We start from the raw sequence: 21,089 nt of genomic DNA, 5'->3' as shown, positions 1-21,089 counted from the left end.
TGCAGAAGGATATGTGAGGAAGTCCATAAAGAGGAGAGAGGTTAAAACATTAAACTCTGAGAACAACTTAGAAACAGACTGGTCTGATGAGGGTTTTCACCATGTTTCTCAACAGTCACAAAGCAGTTAACAATGTAGAATTAGTCCCATTAACAGTAGTCCTGATTTAATGTGATGTGGTACTCTAGAAGCCACTCCACACCTATAGGCAAATCAGGATGTTCTCTCATTCTTTTTCCCTCCCTCCCTCTCTCTCTATCCCTCTTCCTCCCTCTCTCTCTATCCCTCTTCCTCCCTCTCTCTCTATCCCTCTTCCTCCCTCTACCTCTCTCACTCTGCATTCAAATGTGTTCAGCCTAGAGAGACAGGGAGGCCTGTGGTCCTTAACTTCACTCGATGAAATAAAAGGTACTTAACTAACCCATAATGATCAATACAAACCTGGCCACTTACACACACGCACGCACATACGCACACACACACACACGCGCGCACACGCACACACAAACGCAAACGCAGACACACACTTATCCCACCTCTTCAGCTGCTCATGCATATGCATGTTCTTTGTAATTCATGCAGGGGTGTTGGCCTATCGCAGCACAAGGCCAACCCAGAGGTCAACTCATTTGTAAATCAGTACCCCAAAAATGTGTGTGTGTGTGTGTGTGTGTGTGTATGTGAGCTTTGGAAAGGAGTTCATAATCAGTGCAGCGCCTTCATTCATGTCCAGCTCCTTCTCCCCACTGAGTAGAAATCTCACATAAAGACACACGTGCAAGAGTCCACTCACACAGTGTGTGTGTGTGTGTGTGTGTGTGTGTGTGTGTGTGTGTGTGTGTGTGTGTGTGTGTGTGTGTGTGTGTGTGTGTGTGTGTGTGTGTGTGTGTGTGTGTGTGTGTGTGTGTGTGTGTGTGTGTGTGTGTGTGTGTGTGCGTGCGTGTGCGTGCGTGCGTGAGTGTTTGTTTGAGAGTGTTTGTGTGTGTGTGTGTGTGTGTGTGTGTGTGTGTTTGTTTGAGAGTGTTTGTGTGTGTGTGTGTGTGTGTGTGTGTGTGTGCGTGAGAGTGTGTGTGTGTGTGCCACACGGAGTGGTCCCGCCAACCCTAGCTCTGACCTCTCTCTCCACTCCAGGAGAACACCAGGCTCCCTGACCTCTTTTATCTTTCAGAGGAGAAGAAAGTTTGCTCGGGAAAATCGCTGGTGATCATTTAATGGGGTCCCCACAGTGCTGCATTGCACAGGATTATGTGTAGACTAAGACGAGGTGCACACATGATGAGGTGTTTGATAAATGGATGTTAAATCCCTGCTGATAGATCACACAAACACACACACATTTACGCACATACTAAAACAAAAGTCCCACCCAGGGGCCCTCAGTACTTCAGCTGTCCATTAGTTGTAATCTGGTGGGTGTTTGTTTTACAGAACCATATCCATGGAGGGATTTAGTTATGGGAGGCCAAACAGCTGCCTGCAGCCTCTACCTGCCTACCTGCCTACATGCCCCACCCTCTACCCTTCTACCTATAGCTAGAAGTAGCTAGCTATATCAGCTATATTGAATTATAACAAATACTCTGAAAGGAAACATAAAGTTGATTACCTGATGTTGTGAGAAGGGTGACCAGTAGGACCGGAGAACATGGAAGGAATAAAGAGAAAACAATCATGAGAAAGTGAAAGATAGTGTATGTCTGGCACAGTGCTTGAGTCATGTCATTATGTCCGTCAGTAGAGACGTGTGTGTCCCGGAGGACTAACTCCTCCCTCAGTCTCTTTCTCCTTAGACTGGACCAGAGGTTGACATTTCACCTCAGTCTCTTTCTCCTTAGACTGGACCAGAGGCTCACATTTCACCTCAGTCTCTTTCTCCTTAGACTGGACCAGAGGCTCACATTTCACCTCAGTCTCTTTCTCCTTAGACTGGACCAGAGGTTCACATTTCACCTCAGTCTCTTTCTCCTTAGACTGGACCAGAGGTTCACATTTCACCTCAGTCTCTTTCTCCTTAGACTGGACCAGAGGTTCACATTTCATTCTCACTGGACCAGAGGTTCATTTCACCTCAGTCTCTTTCTCCTTAGACTGGACCAGAGGTTCACATTTCACCTCAGTCTCTTTCTCCTTAGACTGGACCAGAGGTTCACATTTCACCTCAGTCTCTTTCTCCTTAGACTGGACCAGAGGTTCACATTTCACCTCAGTCTCTTTCTCCTTAGACTGGACCAGAGGTTCACATTTCACCTCAGTCTCTTTCTCCTTAGACTGGACCAGAGGTTCACATTTCACCTCAGTCTCTTTCTCCTTAGACTGGACCAGAGGTTCACATTTCACCTCAGTCTCTTTCTCCTTAGACTGGACCAGAGGTTCACATTTCACCTCAGTCTCTTTCTCCTTAGACTGGACCAGAGGTTCACATTTCACCTCAGTCTCTTTCTCCTTAGACTGGACCAGAGGTTCACATTTCACCTCAGTCTCTTTCTCCTTAGACTGGACCAGAGGTTCACATTTCACCAGAAGATAAGTTCATTTCTGAAAAGTTACAACAAATACACATGATACAATTGTTGTTGTTTTCCTGGATATCTGCTAAACTACTTTAACTCTTGTAATACTTATAGCTATTGAATGCATAGCTAGGCGTGGGGCTATTGGTTTCTGTGGGTTTGTGGATATGGAGAAGTCTTATATTGAATAGGAGATGAAGCGCATATGGAATAGGTTTACTCTACTCTACTCTACTCTACCATAATCTACTCTACTCTACTCTACCATAATCTACTCTACTCTACTCTACTCTACTCTACCATAATCTACTCTACCATAATCTACTCTACTCTACTCTACGATACTCTACTCTACTCTACTCTACCATACTCTACTCTACTCTACTCTACTCTACTCTACTCTACTCTACTCTACTCTACTCTACTCTACCATAATCTACTCTACTCTACTCTACTCTACTCTACTCTACTCTACCATAATCTACTCTACTCTACTCTACTCTACTCTACTCTACTCTACTCTATTCTATTCTACACTAGTCTATTCTACTCTACTCTACGCTACACACACACACACACACACACACACACATGAACACTGAGCCCTGACCCTTCTGCTACTCACTCCATCCCTCCCACTTTAGACATGTCAATCACAGCTCCCCTCTCTGTTACTCTGGCCCCTCCCCAAACACTGTGTGTGTGTGTGTGTGTGTGTGTGTGTGTGTGTGTGTGTGTGTGTGTGTGTGTGTGTGTGTGTGTGTGTGTGTGTGTGTGTGTGTGTGTGTGTGTGTGTAGCCAGACTGGCTTCACAGCTTCACTTTGACACCCTCCAAGCCTCAGTCGCCACTGAGACACGGTGGAGACACAGAGACTGTGTGTGTCTGTGTAGTCCACAAACAGAGCATGGCCGAGGGATCCTAGGGGCCCTGTTCTACCAGTGCACAAACAAAAGCCTTCCATTACGTGTGTGTACAGTGTGTGTGTGTGTGTGTGTGTGTGTGTGTGTGTGTGTGTGTGTGTGTGTGTGTGTGTGTGTGTGTGTGTGTGTGTGTGTGTGTGTGTGTGTGTGTGTGTGTGTGTGTGTGTGTGTGTGTGTGCGTGTGTGTGTGTGTGTGTGTGTGATGAGAGTCGAAACGAGCGGAGGACACAAAGACAGGAGAAGACTGTGGAATGTTTGCACTCCAGGGTCCAGAGGCCAGTGTGTGTGTGTGTGTGTGTGTGTGTGTGTGTGTGTGTGTGTGTGTGTGTGTGTGTGTGTGTGTGTGTGTGTGTGTGTGTGTGTGTGTGGGTCCAAGCTGCGGCTGCCTCTGGGAAAATAACACCACCTTATTTACCGACCCCTCCACCAAACACACACAACCGCCTTAGTCAAAGACAGAGCTCACCTCAGCATGGAAAAGACAAGAAGAAACAGGCAGAGTTATGTACACTCTGTAGACTGTAAGGAAGGGATAGAACTGTTCAATAGGAACCCGCTGGATAGTCCAAGGTTGAAGGCCGAGCCAACAGCCCTGGTTCTATTCACAATTGTACAAATGATAGTAGAATGCACAACAACAACATCGGGCAAAAGAACAAGAACAGAACGGATGCTACGACGTTGCAAACTATCTCTCCTGAGATACTCAGATACACTCAGGATATGTTCCCTCGTGGAATGTGTCAGCGAGGCATTTCATTTGATTGGTACTTGAGAGCTGCTGGCGTGGCCAATCATACGAGTCGGCAGGGGATAACCTGTGTGATGTGTGTGTGTGTGTGTGTGTGCGTGTGTGTGTGGGTTACCTGTGTGTGTAAATTGAGCTAATCTGTAAACCATATGCCACTCTCTCTCTAGTGCCAAACCCCCCACCCTCGTCTGTCCCACCCCTTGCTTGGCACAAGAACACACACACACACAGTGCCAGTGAGGGGCTCCCTCCACTTCATTAGGAAAGTAAACACAAGTGGTGTCTGAAGTGGCTAATTAGAGCTAATTACTCCCTGCTCGTTACTAATGCAAATTAGATTACGCTGCTTAACTTCCTCGTGTCCACACCGCCTCTGTTAATTGAGGCCTTTTGAAATTAAATTACCCGCTAATTAGCATATCAAAAGCATTAATTCTGTGCCAGGAAGAAAAAAAACACAACAACAAATGCCAAGTTTTACTAATGAGTTTTGCTAATTGAATATGTACAGTCAATACCGAGGTGGGTGCCAGAACTGCCTATTCAGCCAATTCTCAACCACTCTGTGTGTGTGTGTCTGTGTGTGTGAGTGCGTGCGTGCATGCGTGTGTGCATGTGTGCGTGTGTGCGCGCGCGTGTGTGTGTGTGTGTGTGTGTGTGTGTGTGTGTGTGTGTGTGTGTGTGTGTGTGTGTGTGTGTGTGTGTGTGTGTGTGTGTGTGTGTGTGTGTGTGTGTGTGTGTGTGTGTGTGTGTGTGTGTGTGAGTGTGTGTGTGTGTGTGTGTGTGTGTGTGTGTGTGTGTGTGTGTGTGTGTGTGAGTGTGAGTGTGTGTGTGTGTGTGTGTGTGTGTGTGTGTGTGAGTGTGTGTGTGTGTGTGTGTGTGTGTGTGTGTGTGTGTGTGTGTGTGTGTGTGTAACCATCTGTATAGTAAAACACCACACAACGGAAGAGCGGCACATAACTTAAGGAACCATTCCATTTCTCCAAACGGTTTGTCAATATTTCCCTGTGAACTCAACACCATTGATCTACAGCACTGAGAGAGAAAATGAAGAACAGAGTGAGTGAGTGAATGAGAGAGAGAGAGAGAGAGAGAGAGAGAGAGAGAGAGAGAGAGAGAGAGAGAGAGAGAGAGAGAGAGAGAGAGAGAGAGAGGGGGGTAAAGAGGCTGGGGACCTATTCAGCTAATGAATATACAGGGGGGAAATATTACCACAAACACAATACTTTACCCTGATATAATTACATGGTCTAAGCACATAAACACACAAATACATATACACCTGGGTTTGAAGTTGCTTTCTGATACAGTGAGTCAGAGGGTATCTGGACTGAGCTTTAAGAGCTACATCTCCTCAGAGGGATAGTGGGTATAAAGGCTGTAAGCTGCCTTTGAAATAAAGAAGTACAGCATATCTGTAGTGTTCTGGACCCCCTGCTAGGTAGTGCTCCTACACCCTAACCATATCAGACAAACTAACACACATCACCTACGCTACCTACCGTACCTGGCCAATTCAAGGAAAACACACAGACTTTTAGAACACAATCCAATTAAAGCCATAGGATTAATAGTCAAGCTGTTCGTCTCCCTCCTCCCTAATCAAAGCTAAAGTTATGTCTAATAAAGGCCAACTGTAAACTTTTCAGAAGTCAAGAGAGTATTCAGGTATGTTCTGGTTCTAGCTACCTAGTGGCTATGATACCAGAACAGAACAGAAGAGCGATAGAGAGCCTAGAGCCATTAGATGTTTTAATCTACGGCTGAAATAAAAATAATTAACTTCAAATATAATTCAAATCCCCTACCCTTTCCTTAAATATCTATCCAATCAAGATGGCTGAAAAGCTTTATTCAGGTTGGTTGCTATAAAAGTTTCATCTTATTACACTTTCCAACTTCTCATTTTAACACCACTGTAATGGAAGATGAAAAATGAATAGTGAAATTGAGAGGTAGCCTTACAAAAAAATTAAATAACCATGATAATTAGATGTAAAGATATTATAATTCCTTTAAGGGGATGCATAGAATCTGCTGCTCTACAATATTTGCCCTAATTGCTAGAATTATCATATTAACCAGTTACCATTTGACTAAGTTGATTAAAAAATTGATTATTCGTCTATTTCTTTTAGGACTTTCTTAATCAAAATCTAACATCCTTGAAAAATTAATTCGAAGGAGCTCTTATCAGTTAATTAAATCAGGTTGGAAGTCATTTTTCTGCGCGGCGTGATTAGGGCCCGCTCTGTTCTCCTCTGTTCAGACACCATGACGTGAGAGGAAACTTCTCACTGGCTCATCAAACATGCACAACCAGAAGAATAGCATTTCTTTAAAGGGACGTCTTTTTTTTCTTCTCCAAACCTCTGCCTTTCTGATAAATGGTACTATACCCAATAGATCTCTCTTTCTCCTCAACACATTCTCATTAACGCCCAGGAAAAATATAAAGAGAGGGGAGGGGAGAGAGTAAGAGAAAAGAGAGGGGAGGGGAGGGGAGGAGAGAGTAAGAGAAAAGAGAGGGGAGGGGAGGGGAGGGGAGAGAGTAAGAGAAAAGGGAGGGGAGGGGAGGGGAGAGAGTAAGAGAAAAGAGAGGGGAGGGGAGGGGAGAGAGTAAGAGAAAAGAGAGGGGAGGGGAGGGGAGAGAGTAAGAGAAAAGAGAGGGGAGAGGAGGGGAGGGGAGAGAGTAAGAGAAAAGAGGGGAGGGGAGGAGATTAGAGGAGAGAGAGTAAGAGAAAAGAGAGGGGAGGGGAGGAGAGAGAGTAAGAGAAAAGAGAGGGGAGAGGAGGGGAGAGAGTAAGACAAAAGAGAGGGGAGAGAGTAAGAGAAAAGAGGGGAGGGGAGGAGAGAGAGTAAGAGAAAAGAGAGGGGAGGGGAGGAGAGAGAGTAAGAGAAAAGAGAGGGGAGGGGAGAGGAGGAGAGAGAGTAAGCGAAAAGAGTGGGGAGGGGAGGGGGGTAAGTGAAAAGAGAGAGGAGAGGAGGGGAGAGAGTAAGAGAAAAGAGAGGGGAGAGAGTAAGAGAAAAGAGGGGAGGGGAGGGGAGAGAGTAAGAGAAAAGAGGGGAGGGGAGGGGAGGGGAGAGTGTAAGAGAAAAGAGGGGAGGGGAGGGGAGGGGTGAGGGTAAGAGAAAAGAGGGGAGGGAGGGGAGGGGAGAGTGTAAGAGAAAAGAGGGGGGGAGGGGAGGGGAGAGAGTAAGAGAAAAGAGGGGAGGGGAGGGGAGGGGAGAGTGTAAGAGAAAAGAGGGGAGGGGAGGGAGAGAGTAAGAGAAAAGAGGGGAGGGGAGGGGAGGGGAGGGGAGGGGAGGGGAGGGGAGAGAGTAAGAGAAAAGAGAGGGGAGAAAAAGTGTCAGAGGGGGAAGAGAACACAGGTTCATTATGTCCTACTCCTAACATTTAAACACAGGTTCATCATGTCCTACTCCTAACATTTAAACACAGGTTCATCATGTCCTACTCCTAACATTTAAACACAGGTTCATCATGTCCTACTCCTAACATTTAAACACAGGTTCATCATGTCCTACTCCTAACATTTAAACACAGGTTCATCATGTCCTACTCCTAACATTTAAACACAGGTTCATCATGTCCTACTCCTAACATTTAAACACAGCTTCATCATGTCCTACTCCTAACATTTAAACACAGGTTCATCATGTCCTACTCCTAACATTTAAACACAGGTTCATCATGTCCTACACCTAACATTTAAACACAGGTTCATCATGTCCTACTCCTAACATTTAAATACAGCTTCATCATGTCCTACTCCTAACATTTAAACACGGGTTCATCATGTCCTACTCCTAACATTTAAACACAGCTTCATCATGTCCTACTCCTAACATTTAAACACAGGTTCATCATGTCCTACTCCTAACATTTAAACACAGGTTCATCATGTCCTACTCCTAACATTTAAATACAGGTTCATCATGTCCTACTCCTAACATTTAAACACAGGTTCATCATGTCCTACTCCTAACATTTAAACACAGGTTCATCATGTCCTACTCCTAACATTTAAACACAGGTTCATCATGTCCTACTCCTAACATTTAAACACAGGTTCATCATGTCCTACTCCTAACATTTAAACACAGGTTCATCATGTCCTACTCCTAACATTTAAACACAGGTTCATCATGTCCTACTCCTAACATTTAAACACAGGTTCATCATGTCCTACTCCTAACATTTAAACACAGGTTCATCATGTCCTACTCCTAACATTTAAACACAGCTTCATCATGTCCTACTCCTAACATTTAAACACAGGTTCATCATGTCCTACTCCTAACATTTAAACACAGGTTCATCATGTCCTACTCCTAACATTTAAACACAGGTTCATCATGTCCTACTCCTAACATTTAAACACAGGTTCATCATGTCCTACTCCTAACATTTAAACACAGGTTCATCATGTCCTACTCCTAACATTTAAACACAGCTTCATCATGTCCTACTCCTAACATTTAAACACAGGTTCATCATGTCCTACTCCTAACATTTAAACACAGGTTCATCATGTCCTACTCCTAACATTTAAACACAGGTTCATCATGTCCTACTCCTAACATTTAAACACAGGTTCATCATGTCCTACTCCTAACATTTAAACACAGGTTCATCATGTCCTACTCCTAACATTTAAACACAGGTTCATCATGTCCTACTCCTAACATTTAAACACAGGTTCATCATGTCCTACTCCTAACATTTAAACACAGCTTCATCATGTCCTACTCCTAACATTTAAACACAGGTTCATCATGTCCTACTCCTAACATTTAAACACAGCTTCATCATGTCCTACTCCTAACATTTAAACACAGCTTCATCATGTCCTACTCCTAACATTTAAACACAGGTTCATCATGTCCTACTCCTAACATTTAAACACAGATTCATCATGTCCTACTCCTAACATTTAAACACAGCTTCATCATGTCCTACTCCTAACATTTAAACACAGGTTCATCATGTCCTACTCCTAACATTTAAACACAGGTTCATCATGTCCTACTCCTAACATTTAAACACAGGTTCATCATGTCCTACTCCTAACATTTAAACACAGGTTCATCATGTCCTACTCCTAACATTTAAACACAGGTTCATCATGTCCTACTCCTAACATTTAAACACAGGTTCATCATGTCCTACTCCTAACATTTAAACACAGGTTCATCATGTCCTACTCCTAACATTTAAACACAGGTTCATCATGTCCTACTCCTAACATTTAAACACAGGTTCATCATGTCCTACTCCTAACATTTAAACACAGGTTCATCATGTCCTACTCCTAACATTTAAACACAGCTTCATCATGTCCTACTCCTAACATTTAAACACAGGTTCATCATGTCCTACTCCTAACATTTAAACACAGGTTCATCATGTCCTACTCCTAACATTTAAACACAGGTTCATCATGTCCTACTCCTAACATTTAAACACAGGTTCATCATGTCCTACTCCTAACATTTAAACACAGGTTCATCATGTCCTACTCCTAACATTTAAACACAGGTTCATCATGTCCTACTCCTAACATTTAAACACAGGTTCATCATGTCCTACTCCTAACATTTAAACACAGCTTCATCATGTCCTACTCCTAACATTTAAACACAGGTTCATCATGTCCTACTCCTAACATTTAAACACAGCTTCATCATGTCCTACTCCTAACATTTAAACACAGCTTCATCATGTCCTACTCCTAACATTTAAACACAGGTTCATCATGTCCTACTCCTAACATTTAAACACAGCTTCATCATGTCCTACTCCTAACATTTAAACACAGCTTCATCATGTCCTACTCCTAACATTTAAACACAGGTTCATCATGTCCTACTCCTAACATTTAAACACAGGTTCATCATGTCCTACTCCTAACATTTAAACACAGGTTCATCATGTCCTACTCCTAACATTTAAACACAGGTTCATCATGTCCTACTCCTAACATTTAAACACAGGTTCATCATGTCCTACTCCTAACATTTAAACACAGGTTCATCATGTCCTACTCCTAACATTTAAACACAGGTTCATCATGTCCTACTCCTAACATTTAAACACAGGTTCATCATGTCCTACTCCTAACATTTAAACACAGGTTCATCATGTCCTACTCCTAACATTTAAACACAGGTTCATCATGTCCTACTCCTAACATTTAAACACAGGTTCATCATGTCCTACTCCTAACATTTAAACACAGGTTCATCATGTCCTACTCCTAACATTTAAACACAGGTTCATCATGTCCTACTCCTAACATTTAAACACAGGTTCATCATGTCCTACTCCTAACATTTAAACACAGCTTCATCATGTCCTACTCCTAACATTTAAACACAGCTTCATCATGTCCTACTCCTAACATTTAAACACAGGTTCATCATGTCCTACTCCTAACATTTAAACACAGGTTCATCATGTCCTACTCCTAACATTTAAACACAGGTTCATCATGTCCTACTCCTAACATTTAAACACAGGTTCATCATGTCCTTAAACACTTCATCGGAGTGTTTCTGTATGCTTGTTTCTCCCTCAGCTGCAGTGGTGAAGCCAATGAGATAAAAGATCACACACACATCCCATATCTCATGTCATCTCAGAAGAGAAAAAGCAAACTGGATGGAGAGAATGAGACAAAGAGAGAAAGAGAGAGAGGTAGTCCACTCAGCACTCCCATCAGTGGAGTATAAGTCTCTGTGCATCAGGCTGCAGCTGGCCTCTACAGCCTCTCCAGTAGCCAGCAGAGCAGAACAGAACAGATATACTGCCCTCCACACATCTGTCCATCCAACACTCCTCAGGGAGGGAGAGAGAGCGGGAGGGGAGGGGGGGGTAACTGAAAGTAAGGATGAGAGGGACATGGAGAGGGAAAGATGGGAGAAAAATGGAAAGCCAAGAAGAAAAAGAGAGAAATAGTTGCAGAGGGGATGAGATAGGAGAGAGAGTGAAGGTTGGAGTGCGAGGAAGCTTGAGAGAGAGAGAGAAGGAGAGAGATGCTAAGAGAGAATCTTAGTTGGTAAATCACTGTGATTGGGTAATGAATTGAATGATTGGAGCTTGGCTGATTAAGTTGCAGAGGATGCCCATTCTCCATCAACCAATCAACACGCTCCCTCATCATCCAATCAACACGCTCGGTTGGCCCTGTAGCAGTCACCTCATGGCGTTTTATTCCATTCTCCCCTCTTTCCTTCATTCTGTCTTTCCTCCCTCCCTCACTACATGTCATCCTGTCTTCAGCGTAGCCGCAGTAGTCTTACTCAGTGGGAGAGAGAATTCTTAAAGCCACAATTACCGCAAAGAACTATCAATTTCCCCTTCAATTAACCCTGTGGGGAGAAAGGGAGAGAGGAATGGAGGGGGGAAGAAGAGAGATTCAAATTTGAGACACAGCATTGTACCTCCTCGGTCCCCCTGGCGGTGCAGTAATAAATGAGGGGCCGAGGCGGAGGAGAGAGGAGAGAGGGTGAGGGGGAAGTGTAACACATCCTCAGTGGTGAACTTGACCCCAGTGCTGGGGGTCAAAGTGGTTACGGTAGAACCAGAGCCCCATCCCCATTACAGCTGAATACAGGCTGGCACAGGCAACTAACGCTAATGCCCACTATATGCTAATAAAGAAGATGGTGGGAGGAGTCTCAAACCACAGCCCAGAGCTGCTGAAAGTGCTCTTCCCTGGGAGATGGAGAGAGGGAATAGGGGGAGAAGGAGAGAAGGAATAGGGGGAGATGGAGAGAGGGAATAGGGGGAGATGGAGAGAGGGAATAGGGGGAGATGGAGAGAGGGAATAGGGGGAGAAGGAGAGAAAGGGAAAAGGAGAGCAAGGGGTAAAAAAGATAGGGGAAAGAGATGGGGGAAAGTGAGAGAAAGGGGGAGAGGACGATGGATAGAGAGAAAAGGGGAAGGAGAGGAGGAGAGGAAAAAGGGAAAAGTCTGGGCGGGATGAAGAGGGTGTGGGTCTGGGGTGGTGGTTGTTCAGCCGACCCTCGACTAACAGCGCTCACCCCGGAATGACAGGGCATGTCTGCACCCCACCCCCTTTATCCCTCCCTCTCTCCCCCTCTCCCCCCCTCTCTAAGCTGAGCTCCCTGGGGAGGGATCCCAAACCAAAACCAGCCTTCAGCAAAGTTCTGCAGGCAAACTTTCACAAAGCCCCCGAATGCTTGCCTGTCTGCCTGCCCGCCTGGCGACAGAGATGCACGCCAGGGTTTCAACGCAGCCCACCCTCCATCTCCCCCTCCTCTTCTACTGCCCTCTACTTTCAGAAGCTTATGGGCTGTTTGCTGCTGACCTTTCAGATGAAGGGAAACAAGCGGAACACAGAAACTGCCAATGAGTGATACAGGTTGCATACAGGCTTGTCGACCTTCGCTAAGCTAGCGTATGCAGTCCTGCGTCGACGGGAGAGAGCACGGGCATTATTCAACTTGTTTTGCCAAGAGTCAATGGCTGCTTTTCAACTGGGTAATAAATGTTGCTAGTCCTTGAAGAAGAAACATTATTTGTGTTTTCTCCATTACTTGCTGATTGTAAATACTTCAAAAGAAAAACCTCACATAGGAATAAAATATGAGAGAAAGAAAAAAAATATGAAAAAAGACAGATGGAGAAAAAGGAAATCAAAATCTGTTTAACAGTCATAATGTCGTTTTCATCCAAAGATTTCAAAAGTATTTTTTCCTTTGTGTTTCGTTTCACCTGGGAGCACTATTCTTCAATTCATCCAATGAACGTGTTGGCTAACTAACAGAACACACTATTCAAACATCATATTAAAGTGTCTCTCAATAGATGCATTTAAGCCTACTTCATCAATACATACATTTGGCCACATATTTCATTCAATTGAAAAACACTGAAAACATGCTCGTCACTGAGTTGTGAACCAAATGCAATTATTTAAGCATAAAAGGCCGGTGCTCAAGCTTTTTAAATGTGATTTCTATACCTAAGGAAGGTCAAATGTTTTATTGCATCCAATTTACATACCACGGACACTTCTTCTCTAATCTATTCAGTACTGATGGACATGGATGTGTTAAATAGAGTAATAATTCAACAGCTTTTTTTAATGGATGTGTTAAACAGAGTATAATAATTTAACAGCTTTTTGATTTGAATGAATTTTTTTCATCACTTTCACCAAGCATTTCAGACATTTAACCTTTAGGGCAAGAATACATTCTAAAAATTGATTTTTAAAAATTGCATCATAATATGTATGGACACAACTTCTAAGAAAAGCTGTTCATGAAGAAGTATCGATCGTCCTTGCATTATAAAGCCTTGTCATTTGAATGAACTGGAGTAGAATAGAATATGTCTATTAAAATGTATCTTAATAGGGATAAATCCTGCACATGAATTCAGATAACAGCTCCCTTCTACTGAAGGGCTTGAATGTACAGTATGTTGAGAGCCAGTAGAGGAGAGCAGAGAGGAGAGCAGAGAAGATGGTTAATTTGAGAAGGCAGCCGTATCTTTACCTCCCGTGCCAGAGAGAGAGGGGGGGAGAGAGAAAGAGAGTGTGAGAGAGAGAGAGAGAGAGAGAGAGAGAGAGAGAGAGAGAGAGAGAGAGAGAGAGAGAGAGAGAGAGAGAGAGAGAGAAAGAGAGAAAGAGAGAGAGAGAGGAGGATAGGTTTGTGAATGTCTGAGAGATGAGAACAAGAGGAGAGGATAAGAGGAGAGGAAGGGAAAAGTGGCGTGTTAAGAGGAAGAGGGGACGAGGAGAGGAGGCCACTACAGAGCGACTACGTTTGAGCTCTGACAGAGAAAAGAGCACTTAGACTGCCGTGCACTGAAACGAAGAGAACCTCGATGGTACACACAGAATGTGTGTGTGTGTGTGTGTGTGTGTGTGTGTGTGTGTGTGTGTGTGTGTGTGTGTGTGTGTGTGTGTGTGTGTGTGTGTGTGTGTGTGTGTGTGTGTGTGTGTGTGTGTGTGTGTGTGTGTGTGTGTGTGTGTGTGTGTGTGTGTGTGTGTGTGTGAGTCACAAGAGCAGCCTTGTGAGTGACAGAGAAGCACATATATACAGACATGTCTGTCTGACAACTGACGAAGGGAAAGAAAGGGGGATGAGTAAAGAGAAAAATGAACTGGACGCGCAGCTAGATACCGTGCTACCGTGGAAGACATTCTGTAGAAAAATAAAAGCTTTTCCTCTCCTTTTCATCCTCAATCTACCAATACTGCTATCTTTCAACACCGTATAGCATATAACCACAATTACGAGTCTGTCAGTCTTAACAGAAAATGGCATTGTTGTTTTTAAACTCACTGTTTTCAGAGTTTTCACTGTACCATGCAGTGAGTGTATTTTAGAGGTGGATGCGGTGTTTTGTAGAAATAGTCTTTCCCCTCGACAACATCTTTTAGATTCATTGTTATAAATGATCAGATTGCATTTTCTGTATTATTTCTCTACAAAAACCAAACTATTTGTAAGTGTTATTTTGAACACTGCTTATAAAAGATCAATACTAAATTGCAGATTTAGGATCAGGGGTAAAACAAAACCTTTTAGATAGTACTCCTTATTTCATCTTCCTTCTTCTCCTAATCACTCTATCTTCTCCTTTTTCCACCCTTCGTTCTTTTCTCTACTCTGTGTCACCCCTGACCAGTGGTCTCAGCCGGCTTCAGACCGCCGTGGTTACAAAGTCCAGCGCCACAAAACACTTTCTCTTCTCTTTGTCTTTTTAAGGAGTCTGTATAATATACTGTGTGATGGAGAGAGAGAGGAGTCCTGGACAGCAGGGGTAATCTGACAGGATTAAGCTGCTTCTTTCCCCCGGAAAGAAGGGATGGGAGAGGAGAGGAAGAAAGAGGGGAGAAAGAGAGGAGGCCGAGTTTAAATCCCTCTACAAATGTCAGACATCGAACAGTGACCGGGGGGCACAGGAACACACCTGCGCGCATACACATAGAAAGATACACATAAAACGGATCACACACACACCTGCCATATCGCACTGGACCACCACGGACCGGCAAGGACTCCTCTTTCTGAGGAGGGAGGGATGTGTGGGGAAGGAGGGGGTGTGGGGAAGGAGGGAGGGATGTGTGGGGAAGGAGGGAGGGATGTGGGGAAGGAGGGAGGGATGTGTGGGGAAGGAGGGAGGGATGTGTGGGGAAGGAGGGAGGGATGTGTGGGGAAGGAGGGAGGGATGTGTGGGGAAGGAGTGAGGGATGTGTGGGGAAGGAGGGAGGGATGTGTGGGGAAGGAGGGGGATGTGTGGGGAAGGAGAGAGGGATGTGTGGGGAAGGAGGGAGGGATGTGTGGGGAAGGAGGGAGGGATGTGTGGGGAAGGAGGGAGGGATGTGTGGGGAAGGAGGGAGGGATGTGTGGGGAAGGAGGGAGGGATGTGTAGGGAAGGAGGGGGATGTGTGGGGAAGGAGAGACGGATGTGTGGGGAAGGAGGGAGGGATGTGTGGGGAAGGAGGGAGGGATGTGTGGGGAAGGAGGGAGGGATGTGTGGGGAAGGAGGGGGATGTGTGGGGAAGGAGGGAGGGATGTGGGGGAAGGAGGGGGATGTGTGGGGAAGGAGGGGGATGTGTGGGGAAGGAGGGAGGGATGTGTGGGGAAGGAGGGGGGGATGTGTGGGGAAGGAGGGAGGGATGTGTGGGGAAGGAGGGAGGGATGTGTGGGGAAGGAGGGGGATGTGTGCGGAAGGAGGGAGGGATGTGTGGGGAAGGAGGGAGGGATGTGTGGGGAAGGAGGGAGGGATGTGTGGGGAAGGAGAGAGGGATGTGTGGGGAAGGAGGGAGGGATGTATGGGGAAGGAGGGAGGGATGTGTGGGGAAGGAGGGAGGGATGTGTGGGGAAGGAGGGAGGGATGTGTGGGGAAGGAGGGAGGGATGTGTGGGGAAGGAGTGAGGGATGTGGGGGAAGGAGGGAGGGATGTGTGGGGAAGGAGGGGGATGTGTGGGGAAGGAGGGAGGGATGTGTGGGGAAGGAGGGAGGGATGTGTGGGGAAGGAGGGAGGGATGTGTGGGGAAGGAGAGAGGGATTTGTGGGGAAGGAGGGAGGGATGTGTGGGGAAGGAGGGAGGGATGTGGGGAGGGGGGGATGTGGGGAAGGAGGGGGATGTGTGGGGAAGGAGGGAGGGATGATGTGGGGAAGGAGGGGGGATGTGGGGGAAGGAGGGGGGATGTGTGGGGAAGGAGGGGGGATGTGTGGGGAAGGAGGGAGGGATGTGTGGGGAAGGAGGGAGGGATGTGTGGGGAAGGAGGGGATGTGTGGGGAAGGAGGGGGATGTGTGGGGAAGGAGGGGGATGTGTGGGGAAGGAGGGAGGGATGTGTGGGGAAGGAGGGGGGATGTGTGGGGAAGGAGGGGGATGTGTGGGGAAGGAGGGAGGGATGTGTGGGGAAGGAGGGAGGGATGTGTGGGGAAGGAGGGAGGGATGTGTGGGGAAGGAGGGGGGATGTAGGGGGAAGGAGGGGGGGATGGGTGGGGAAGGAGGGAGGGATGTGGGGGAAGGAGGGGGATGTGTGGGGAAGGAGGGGGGGGATGTGTGGGGAAGGAGGGAGGGATGTGTGGGGAAGGAGGGGGATGTGTGGGGAAGGAGGGGGGATGTGTGGGGAAGGAGGGGGATGTGTGGGGAAGGAGGGGGATGTGTGGGGAAGGAGGGAGGGTAGTGTGGGGGAAGGAGGGAGGGATGTGTGGGGAAGGAAGGGGGATGTATGGGGAAGGAGGGAGGGATGTGGGGGAAGGAGGGGGATGTGTGGGGAAGGAGGGGGATGTGTGGGGAAGGAGGGGGATGTGTGGGGAAGGAGGGAGGGATGTGTGGGGAAGGAGGGGGATGTGTGGGGAAGGAGGGAGGGATGTATGGGGAAGGAGGGAGGGATGTGTGGGGAAGGAGGGGGATGTGTGGGGAAGGAGGGGATGTGTGGGGAAGGAGGGAGGGATGTGTGGGGAAGGAGGGGGATGTGTGGGGAAGGAGGGAGGGATGTATGGGGAAGGAGGGAGGGATGTGTGGGGAAGGAGGGGGGATGTGTGGGGAAGGAGGGGGATGTGTGGGGAAGGAGGGAGGGATGTGTGGGGAAGGAAGGGAGGGGGAGGGATGTATGGGGAAGGAGGGGGGATGTGTGGGGAAGGAGGGGGATGTGTGGGGAAGGAGGGGGATGTGTGGGGAAGGAGGGAGGGTAGTGTGGGGAAGGAGGGAGGGATGTGGGGAAGGAAGGGGGATGTATGGGGAAGGAGGGAGGGATGTGGGGAAGGAGGGGGATGTGTGGGGAAGGAGGGGGATGTGTGGGGAAGGAGGGGGATGTGTGGGGAAGGAGGGAGGGATGTGTGGGGAAGGAGGGGGATGTGTGGGGAAGGAGGGAGGGATGTATGGGGAAGGGGGGAGGGATGTGTGGGGAAGGAGGGGGGAGTGTGTGGGGAAGGAGGGGGATGTGTGGGGAAGGAGGGGGGGGTGTGTGGGGAAGGAGGGGGATGTGTGGGGAAGGAGGGAGGGATGTATGGGGAAGGAGGGAGGGATGTGTGGGGAAGGAGGGGGGATGTGTGGGGAAGGAGGGGGGATGTGTGGGGAAGGAGGGAGGGATGTGTGGGGAAGGAGGGAGGGATGTATGGGGAAGGAGGGAGGGATGTGTGGGGAAGGAGGGAGGGATGTGTGGGGAAGGAGGGAGGGATGTGTGGGGAAGGAGGGAGGGATGTGTGGGGAAGGAGGGGGATGTGTGGGGAAGGAGGGAGGGATGTATGGGGAAGGAGGGAGGGATGTGTGGGGAAGGAGGGAGGGATGTGTGGGGAAGGAGGGAGGGATGTGTGGGGAAGGAGGGGGGATGTGTGGGGAAGGAGGGAGGGATGTATGGGGAAGGAGGGAGGGATGTATGGGGAAGGAGGGAGGGATGTGTGGGGAAGGAGGGAGGGATGTGTGGGGAAGGAGGGAGGGATGTGTGGGGAAGGAGGGGGGATGTGTGGGGAAGGAGGGAAAGGGGATTACACAATTATTCAGATAACAGCTGGGGATAATTTAGTAGCAGATGTCCCTCGGTCAACAATGTCCGCCCCACCGCGCACACACGGGTTACAACGCCAGCCGAACACAGCCCGAGAACAAAAGCCAGTCATAATCGATGGATACAAGCACTCCGTGTAACCTGCTCCTGTATCCAAACACACTAATCACCAACGGCAACAGAGAACTCATGCAAACACAAACGCACAATGTTCTGAGATTTGCTTTACAAAAATACTCTTTTTTTCTTTCTCTTTTTTTGTGGATGACTAGTTTAAGGATCTATTTGAGGATAATATGATTTGGTGTATATGTTTTTTTTAAAGATGAAATATTCTTGAAAAATAATTTGAATACACATTTTTATCTAAAAAGTCCATGGAATGACACGTGAATAGTTATCATAGGGAGAGCGGGAACCTGTTTCTCCTTCCTTTACCTGAGGAACACACACACACGTGCGCACACACACACACACACACACACACACACACACACACACACACGCACACACACGCTCGCACGCACGCTCTCACACACACACACGCATGCACACGCACGCACACACACACGCACACACACACACACACACACACACACACACACACACACACACACACACACACACACACACACACACACACACACACACACACACACACACACACACACACATACAGATGATCCCGCTGCATCCTTCCTTAAGCCCCTGCCTCTGTGTCTCTGTGTGATCTAAAGACTCTCGTAGCTGCCGTGCTATTCTCCTATCTGTTTCTCTCCTTCTCCCTCCCTTCTCCACTGCTTGAAAGGGCACACACAGGGCTTCAGAGTCCTCACTCCCTATTGGGCAAAGCCACTTCACCTCGAGAACTACAGAGAGAGCGAGAGAGAGAGAGCGAGAGAGAGTGAGGACCTTTGAGTCTCATAACCATATAATACTCTCAAACATTTCATGACAAATAAAGTGAAAAACACAAAAAAATACATTTTAAAAAGATACATATTTTTCCCAAAATTATCAAGACAACATACTTTTTTTTTTCTCTCCAAAATGTCACGAGTCAGAAAAGTCAACGCAGTCAGTTAATGCCATATGAATACATAAGCAAGGGAATGGATGGGGGGGGTAGCTGTCAATCCGTCATCCCTAGCAGCACATTGTGATTTGGGTTAACACTGGTTAACAGATCTCTCTGTCTGTGGGTATATATCCAGCGCCCTGCCCGCCGTAGCCTTTTTCTCATGCTAATGGTTGAAGTAGTCATCATGTGTCCCCCATCACTAATACCATAAAGGAGCAGCGTTCGCCAGCCTCTCGGCAGCGTTAGCCCGCGTTAGCCAGCAGCACCCCCATACTTTACGGATTAGTCAATATAATGAGATGCATTTATACGCTTGTTACTTTTGTGGTCAACGGGTAGGAGGGAATGGGACAGGGTTATGGAGAGGTTTTAGTTCGTTCCTTCATACGTCTTTACAATATAACATACACACACATAACCAAGGAGCCAAACTGAACACCATATACTGAACACAAACAAACGAAACACACAGTAACTCGCAAACTTTCCTATACTTTTAAACCTCAAAACCAAAACACAGCTTTGTGATGGGGGGCATCAGTATCATCAAACACAAATCTATGCTAAACCACTGAAGACACTCGTTCACTGACACTCGTTTAGTGACACCGTTTTCCTGCCGCTGGGGAACGTTCAGGGCTGAGTGTGAATCTGTGTCTGCTCCTCCTCCCGCTTAAACCTTCTCGGAGCGGGAATCTCTCTCTCCGTGCTTCAGCGGCTCCTGAGCTCGCCAGGCGGATTTCTGCCGTGGAGCGAGGAGCCTTTAAGGCATGGAACGCTCCTTTACAAGCAGGCGGTTTATGCAGAGTTAAAGTTGTGTTCAAGGCCGTGCAGCTGTCCCCCATGCATCACTATAACCCTTTAATGAACGCATTAAAAAGAGTGGCAGAAAGTTTAGTCCCATTGTTGTTTGGAACCAGGCTTTGCTGTGATCTGTTCCCTCGGCAGCTGTTTGATTGACAGGTGGGCTGTCAGGTTGGCAAAGAGGGATGAGATACACAAACGGCTCTCTTATGACACCCTTATGAAGGGTCATAGGGGGAGGGAGAGGCAGGTTGTGAATGGGGGAGACAGATAAGACAGGTTCTGAGGGTGAGGGGTGGAGGGGGAGACAGAGTGTGTGTGTGTGTGTGTGTGTGTGTGTGTGGGGGGGGGGGGTATGGACTGAAGGAAAATCCATAACACAAATACAGCTGTCAGACGGAATGCAAAGCCAGCCCAGTAATCAGTCTGGCTGGCCAGACCTATTTATGAGGATTCCATACCACACAAACACACCCGCACACCACACATACACACATTCTGTCAAATGAACAAATCACCAACACACCATCTCTCACCTAAAGCACACAACCCCCCATGCCCTATTTCTCTACTTCCACAGTCTGTCCATCCATGTCAAATTTCTTAGGTGGCCAAGATGAGTGTACATCACAGTCAGCAGACTGCCAGCTAGCTCCATCCCCACCCAGACAGACAGGCCGTGCACAGGTTCTAGAGGTTTATTGCCATAGTGCTTCGTTGTCACAGATTATTGGACTTGTCCCATTTTACTAAAATGCTACATCCACCTCAACCTCTTAGTCCTTTTTCCTGTTCCAGTTTCAGTTCCAGTCATCTCCCTATCTAGCTCACTGCCCCAACCCTACCGCTTCCCCAACCCTACCCCTTCCCCAAGCCTACACCCTGGTCCTGCTCACTGCCCCAACCCTACCCATTCCCCAACCCTACCCCTTCCCCAAGCCTACACCCTGGTCCTGCTCACTGCCCCAACCCTACCCCTTCCCCAACCCTACCCCTTCCCCAAGCCTACACCCT

General features: G+C 47.2%; 1 protein-coding gene and 1 long non-coding RNA gene across 11 annotated transcripts in view; one reads left to right on the top strand and one right to left on the bottom strand.

The window, feature by feature from the left end:
* Positions 1-21,089, bottom strand: part of LOC118373815 (forkhead box protein P4-like) — a 181,568-nt gene that overhangs the window by 150,302 nt on the left and 10,177 nt on the right. The window lies entirely within an intron of this gene.
* On the top strand, positions 7,487-10,956 carry LOC127932188 (uncharacterized). Of its 2 annotated transcripts, none has more exons than XR_008144478.1 (3): positions 7,487-7,870; positions 8,396-8,675; positions 8,921-10,956. It is a non-coding gene; the product is annotated as an uncharacterized LOC127932188 (long non-coding RNA). The 2 variants fall into 2 exon arrangements; XR_008144477.1 differs by having other exon boundaries at positions 8,396-9,550; positions 9,796-10,956.

Source organism: Oncorhynchus keta, chromosome 10 (genome assembly GCF_023373465.1).
Source record: "Oncorhynchus keta strain PuntledgeMale-10-30-2019 chromosome 10, Oket_V2, whole genome shotgun sequence".
In the NCBI taxonomy this organism is placed as follows: Eukaryota; Metazoa; Chordata; class Actinopteri; order Salmoniformes; family Salmonidae; genus Oncorhynchus; species Oncorhynchus keta.
The sequence above is the reverse complement of the archived record's forward strand: the minus strand, read 5'-3'. Positions and strand labels throughout refer to the sequence as shown.